This window comes from Artibeus jamaicensis, unplaced genomic scaffold, assembly GCF_021234435.1.
Source record: "Artibeus jamaicensis isolate MK-2021 breed Jamaican fruit bat unplaced genomic scaffold, CSHL_Jam_final contig_241, whole genome shotgun sequence".
In the NCBI taxonomy this organism is placed as follows: Eukaryota; Metazoa; Chordata; class Mammalia; order Chiroptera; family Phyllostomidae; genus Artibeus; species Artibeus jamaicensis.
In genome coordinates, this window is record NW_026521509.1 from 7,951,042 (window position 1) to 7,957,471 (window position 6,430).

The window sequence follows — 6,430 nt, forward strand, 5'->3', positions numbered from 1 at the left end:
TGGAAGGACATGTTTTTTAAGCACAGCCCCTGGATGATTTTTAGCTCACACTTTACACTTGTAGCACCATCACCCAATTACTTGTTTCTCTAGCAACTGAAATTACCTTCTCATTAACTGAACAGGTTTAGATAATTGCAAGTTCACATTGCTATAGGAGAGGTTGGTAGTTAGAGAAAATAAGCATTTTTATCAAAGAGCTAAGTAAAATGCCCCAAAGCCTTGAAAGTTTGGTATAGGTAAGAAAAATGTCAAGGTAGTAATAATAATAATGGCAATAGAAAACCTTTCTTGAGCATTATTATATGCCAGGTAATCTTCTAAGAGCTTTACCTATATTTATTTACCTAATACGCAGAAGTCCTATTTTATACTAAAGAAAAATCAGGTGCAAAAAGTGAAGGATTTGCCCAAAACCACACAGGGGCATATTTCTCCATTAATTCTCATAATTTCTGAACTAATAATTATAATCATATTTTATTTTGATAGAGCACTTCCAACTCTGTCCAAATTATCATTTTTTTAAATATATAATCTTTATTATATTTTTCCCATTACCATTTAGTCCCCTTATACACCCCTCCCCTCAGCAATCACCACCCTGTTGTCCATGTCCATAAATCCTTTTTCCTTTATGCTCAATCCCTTCACCTCCTGACCTCCCCCTCTACTAGCTATCATCCTTCTCGGTATCTATGAGTCTGTCCCCATTTTCCTTGTTAGTTCAGTTTGTTCATTAGATTCCAAATATGAGTGAAATCATATGGTGTTTGTCTTTCTCTGACTGGCTTATTTCATTGAGCATAATGCTCTCCAGATCCACCCATGCTGTTGCAAAGGGTAAAATTTTCTTTTTCAGCTGAGTAGTATTCCATTGTGTAAATGTCCCATAGTTGTTTTATCCACTCATCTACACTTGGGCTGCTTCCATATCTTAGCCATTGTAAATAACGCTGCAATGAACACAGGGATGCTTATGTTTTTTCAAATTAGTGTCTTGGGTTCCTTAAGATGTATTCCCAGCAGCAGAATCGCTGGGTCAAAAGGCAAATCCATTTTTAATTTTTTGAAGTATCTCCATACTGCTTTCCAGAGGATCTGCCTTTTGAAATGCAAACTGCTCAGAAGAAGCTGACAAATCCCACTAACAGAATGTGGCTTTTGAACGATTCTAAGATTTGAAAGTCTCTGGATCTGGATGTGTCAGTATGAGGCCTAAAGTCACAGGCTAACTCTCAAAAAGCATAAGGAAAAAGTGATTTACCCATGACAACAAAGCTGATAGTAAAACCATATGAAAACGCAAGTGTGTCGTTGGCCTTATGTTAGGATAAATCTGAAGTAGATTTTGATAAGTTAACCTAAATATTGGAAACCCAAGAGTAACCACTAAGAAAGTACCTAAAATATATAGTAAAGATTATTAAAGAATGACAAAAAAGGACACTAGGAAATAGCCACTCAAGACAAAGAGAGATAGTACAAGAGGAACATACTACAAAAACATTCATGAGACTTAACAGAAAACAAAAAGCAAAATGGTATATGAAATTACAACCATATCAATAATGGCATTAAATAGGACAGACTAAACAATTCAACCAAAAGCCCCAGATCATGAGACTTATAAAAACAAGATCCAGCAACAGACTCCCTATGAAGGATACACTTTGGATTCAAAACCACAAATATTTTGAAAGTAAAAGGATAGAAAAAGATATACTTCACAAAAAAATGAAAAAAAAGAGAGTGACTATATTAACATCAGACAAAGTAGACTTAAGATAAATACCTGTCACTAGGGATAGTAAGAGGTATTTTAAAATGATAAAGAGAGACATTTAAAAATAATAAAATGGACAATCTATTGATGTAGGAAGTTTTGGAAAACCTTGTTCACCCAAAACCCCAGGCACCCTGGGAGAACAATAAGGCCGTCTGGGAAAAGCAAACAGCAGGATAGTCACAAGGACTGGAACTAGCACCCCCCCGCCCATAGAACTAATTTTCACATTTAGCCTTTGTACTCTGCTTCTGCCCCGTAGATAGACCTAATTACCGCATTCCGCTTCTGTATCCCGTTTTGCTACGTAGACAGGAAGACCCCGTAGGCTATATAAATCCCAAGAATCCTATGTTCGGGGCTCAGAATTTGGAGACTGACTCCTCTGAGCCCGTGCACGTTAATAATAAACCTGGTACTCCAGAATCCCTCGGTGTCTGGTTGCTTCATTTTCCTATAACATTTGGTTTCCTGACCAGGAAGCAACCTCACACAAATTCAGGTTGACTTGCCGCGGACTGGATAAGTAGGGAGGCAGCTGGAGGTCCAACTGGGGAAGCGGGGGTGCACGTGCCCTGAGATTTCTCAAACCCCATCCGGTTGGGGCGACGGCCGCCCGCCCACACTCCAGGTGGGAAGCGAGGGTTTTGGACCACGACCTGACCCGAGACCAGAGGCACCAAATCGGTAAGAGCCCGGGGGACTTGACTCGAGACGGGAGAGAGGCTGATCAACTCAAATCAGAAATTTGGGTCGGACTCATGCTGAGTCCGACCACTTGACCCTCACTCGGGGAGGGATTGTTTAAACTCGGAGTGCTTGAGAGTGAAAGTGTGAGTGACTGTGTTTATGGCTCCACGGGCTTGTCCTATGGAGCAAGAGTGGGCCCCAACCTGTGGTTCCTGTGTCAGGTCATACAGCATAACGGTTGGCAGCTAACCCCGAATTCTGCTGGGGCAACCTTAGCCAAGACCAACTTCGTCCCGCGAGGGAGCAGGCCAGGTGGGCGAAATGAAACCCCCTTCCCTTTGTTTGTCTGCGTTGTGCTGGGAGGATGACTATGGGCAGGAGACCCTCCACTGTGTTAGATTGCATGCTGCAAAACTCTGACTGATTCCGGGGCCAGGAACCAAGCATAGATGCCGGTCAGTTAGAGGTCTTTTGCACCTCTGAGTAGCCAACATTTGGAGTAGGCTGGCCCCCTGAAGGAACACTGAACTTAGGTATAATTAGGACAGTCCACCTCATAGTAACAGGCAAGCCAGGACACCCCAATCAGTATGTTTATATAGACCGCTGGCAGGAATTTAGTCCAGGAAATGCTGTCAGGGTGCAGGTCAGAAGCTTAAGACAGTGGGAAAGGCTGGTGGTAGGCGAAAAGTGGCGCAATCCAGTGTTTTAGTCACCCGGTCAAGAGGAACACACTGCCCCCCCCCCCCGTTTTCAAAGGAGAGCCAGAGGAAGAGCCGCCTATCAGTCTGCCTCCCCTATATGCTCTGGAAACTCTCGGCCAGACCCGGGGAAGCAAAGACCCTTATCTGCGACCAAGATTCCAGCTCCTGCTGGTCTCTGGCGGCAGAGTAAAGACCCTGCTCAAAGGGGTCAGCCTTTCTAAAATATGTCCCAGTATAACAGAGCAGTGAGGCAGCAGGCAGTGACCGCCCCCCCCCCCCCGCTGGAGGGACAGGAGGTGGCTGAGGCCCACATGGCCCCCTGTACCTAGTCCTGCTAAAGGGGTTGCCAGGAAGACAAGCAGGGCGGCCCCAGCCAAGCCCCGTGATTGAGCCAGGAGGGAGCTGTGAAGACCTGTGCTGGTGGCCCTGGCAGTGGGTCCTTTAAGAAACCAGATACCTCCCGGGAGCAGGGAGCCACCAGATTGCCTAAGAAAAGAAATAGACCGGCACACTGGAGCATGGGACGAGACCAGTGCGCCTATTGCAGAGAGAAGGGGTACTAGAAAAGAGAGTGCCCCAAAAGGAAAGAAGAAATCTTTGCTCTGTTAGAACTATGTAAGTAGTTCTACAAAGAAGTATATAATAGTCCAAAAGGAGAAAAAGGCCTCCGAACCCCTCCCTGATAGTAGATCACAGGAGGAGAAAAATGATAAAGAAAGAAACCTCATTAATGCTCTGAATCCAGGAAAAGGGGGGACTTGTTTATTCCTACAAGAATATTATTATGTTAAAACAAGCACTAGTGTTGTTTAGCATAAAAGGAGGGAATGATGTGAGAAGCTTTGAAGACCTTTGCTCACCCAAGATCCCAGGCGCCATGGGAGAACGATAAGGCCATCTGGGAAAAGCAAATAGCCAGATAGTCACAGGACTGGGGCTAGCACCCCCGCAGATAGAACCAATTACCGCATTCTGCTTCTGTATCCCGTTTTGCTACGTAGACAGGAAGACCCCGTAGACTATATAAACCCCAATAATCCTTTGTTTGGGACTCAGAATTTGGAGATGACTCCTCTGGGCCCGTGCTCGTTAATAATAAACCTCGTACTCCAGAATCCCTTGGTGTCCGGTTGCTTCGTTTTCCTATAACAGTATCACGAAAACTGTTATGATTATGAACATACATGCACCCACATACAGAGGCACATAACACATGAAGCATCAACTTACATAACTGAAGGAATAAATATACAGTTTAAGAGTAATTGTTGGAGACATCAGTACCTTGCTTTCAATAATGAATAGGAGGACCAGATAGAAGATCAAGAAGGATGTACAATAATCAAAAAATACTATACACCAACTAGACCTAATAGAATAGTTCTACTACACACTTTATAACACCAGCAGAGTATATACTCTTCTCAGGTGCACATGGAATATTCTGCAGCATAGGCCATACACAGAGCAGAAAACATGTCTCAATAGATTGCACAAGATTAAAATCATACGAAGTATGTTGACAGCCCTCAATGGAATTAGAGACCATCAGAAAGAAATTGTGACTTTTGAAGTTGAAGTAATATATATTTCTAAATACTAGTGGGTAAAAGAGGAATCATAAGTCTAAGGCCATACCATCCTGAATGCACCTGATCTCATCTGATCTCGGAGGAAGAATCATAAGGGGAAAGACAAAATAATTTAGGATGAATAATCTTGAAACCACAACATAACCTAAACTTCTGTGATGCAACAAAAGCATTTCAAAGAGGGCAATTTATAGCTGAAAATAACTACGTTCCAAAAAGAATAAAAAATCTGAAAACAATGTCTTAGCTTTTCACCCTAAGACACTGAAAAAGAAGAGCAATCTAAATCCAAAGTAACTATAATGAAGAAAATAATAATTATTAGAACAGACACTGATAAAGTACATTGAAAATAAAAAGTGTTATTGAAAAAATACAAATATATAAATAATGGAATGACAGCCTATGCTTATGGATTGGATAACATAATATTTTTAGAAATGAAGTACTCCTCAAATTGATCTATAGATTCATACATTACCTATCAATATCCCAGCTGAGTTCTTTGCAGAAAATAACAAGCAACAATCAATATGGGAAAGAAAGAGACCCAGAATAATCACAATAATCTTTAAGAAGAAAACAAAAAAAATTTAAAAAAGAAGAAACTTGGTAGACTCACACTTAATCAACATCAAAACAATTAAATGGCAAACAATAGCCCTGGCTGGTGTGGCTCAGTGGATTGAGTGCCAGCCTGCAAACCAAAAGGTTGCTTGTTCAATTCCCAGTTGGGGCACATGCCTGGATTGTGGCCCAGGTTCCCAGTTGGGGGTGTGCAAGAGGCAACCAATTGATGTACCTCTTGTACATCAATGTTTCTCTCCCTCTCTTTCTCCCTCCCTTCTCTCTCTAAAGACAAATAAAGTCTCTAAAAAAGAACAGTTTTTTTTTTGTTTTTTTTTTTTTTTCCACAAATGGCACTGGACCAACTGGATATAAACAATCAAAAGAATTGTTTTGGATGGCTACTTCACATCATACACAACACAAAAAACTCTAAAGTAGACCACATGAAAATGCAAGTGTGTTGGCATTACGTTAGTATAAATCGGAAGCAAATTTTTATAAGTTAACCTAAATATTGGAATATTTGGAAATATGGCAAATACTCTTGGAAAACCAAGAGTAACCACTAAGAAAGTACCTGAAATTGCCCCAGCTGGTGTGGCTCAGTGGATTGAAGAGCAGCCTGCAAACCAAAAAGTCACTGGTTCGATTCCCAGTCAGGGCTCATGCAGGGGTTGCAGGCCAGGTCCCCAGTAAGGAGTGTGTGAGAGACAACCACACACTGATGCTTCTCTCCTTCTCTTTCTCCTTTCCTTTCCCTCTCTCTAAAAATAAGTAAATATTTGCCCTGGCCCTGTCTGGTGTAGCTCAGTGGATTGAGCGCAGACCTGCGAACCAGATGATTGTGGTTCGATTCTCAGTCAGGGCATGTGCCTGGGTTGCAGGCCAGTTCCCAGCAGGAGACCCATGAGAGGCAACCATACATTGATATTTCTCTCCCTTTCTCCTTCCCTTCCCCTCTATAGATAAAAAAAATAAAATAAAAACATAAAATAAAAAATAAAAATAAGTAAATAAAATTAAAATAAATAAATACAGATTTTTAAATGAAGAAATATTTGGAATACACATTTATCCAAAGAAAATAA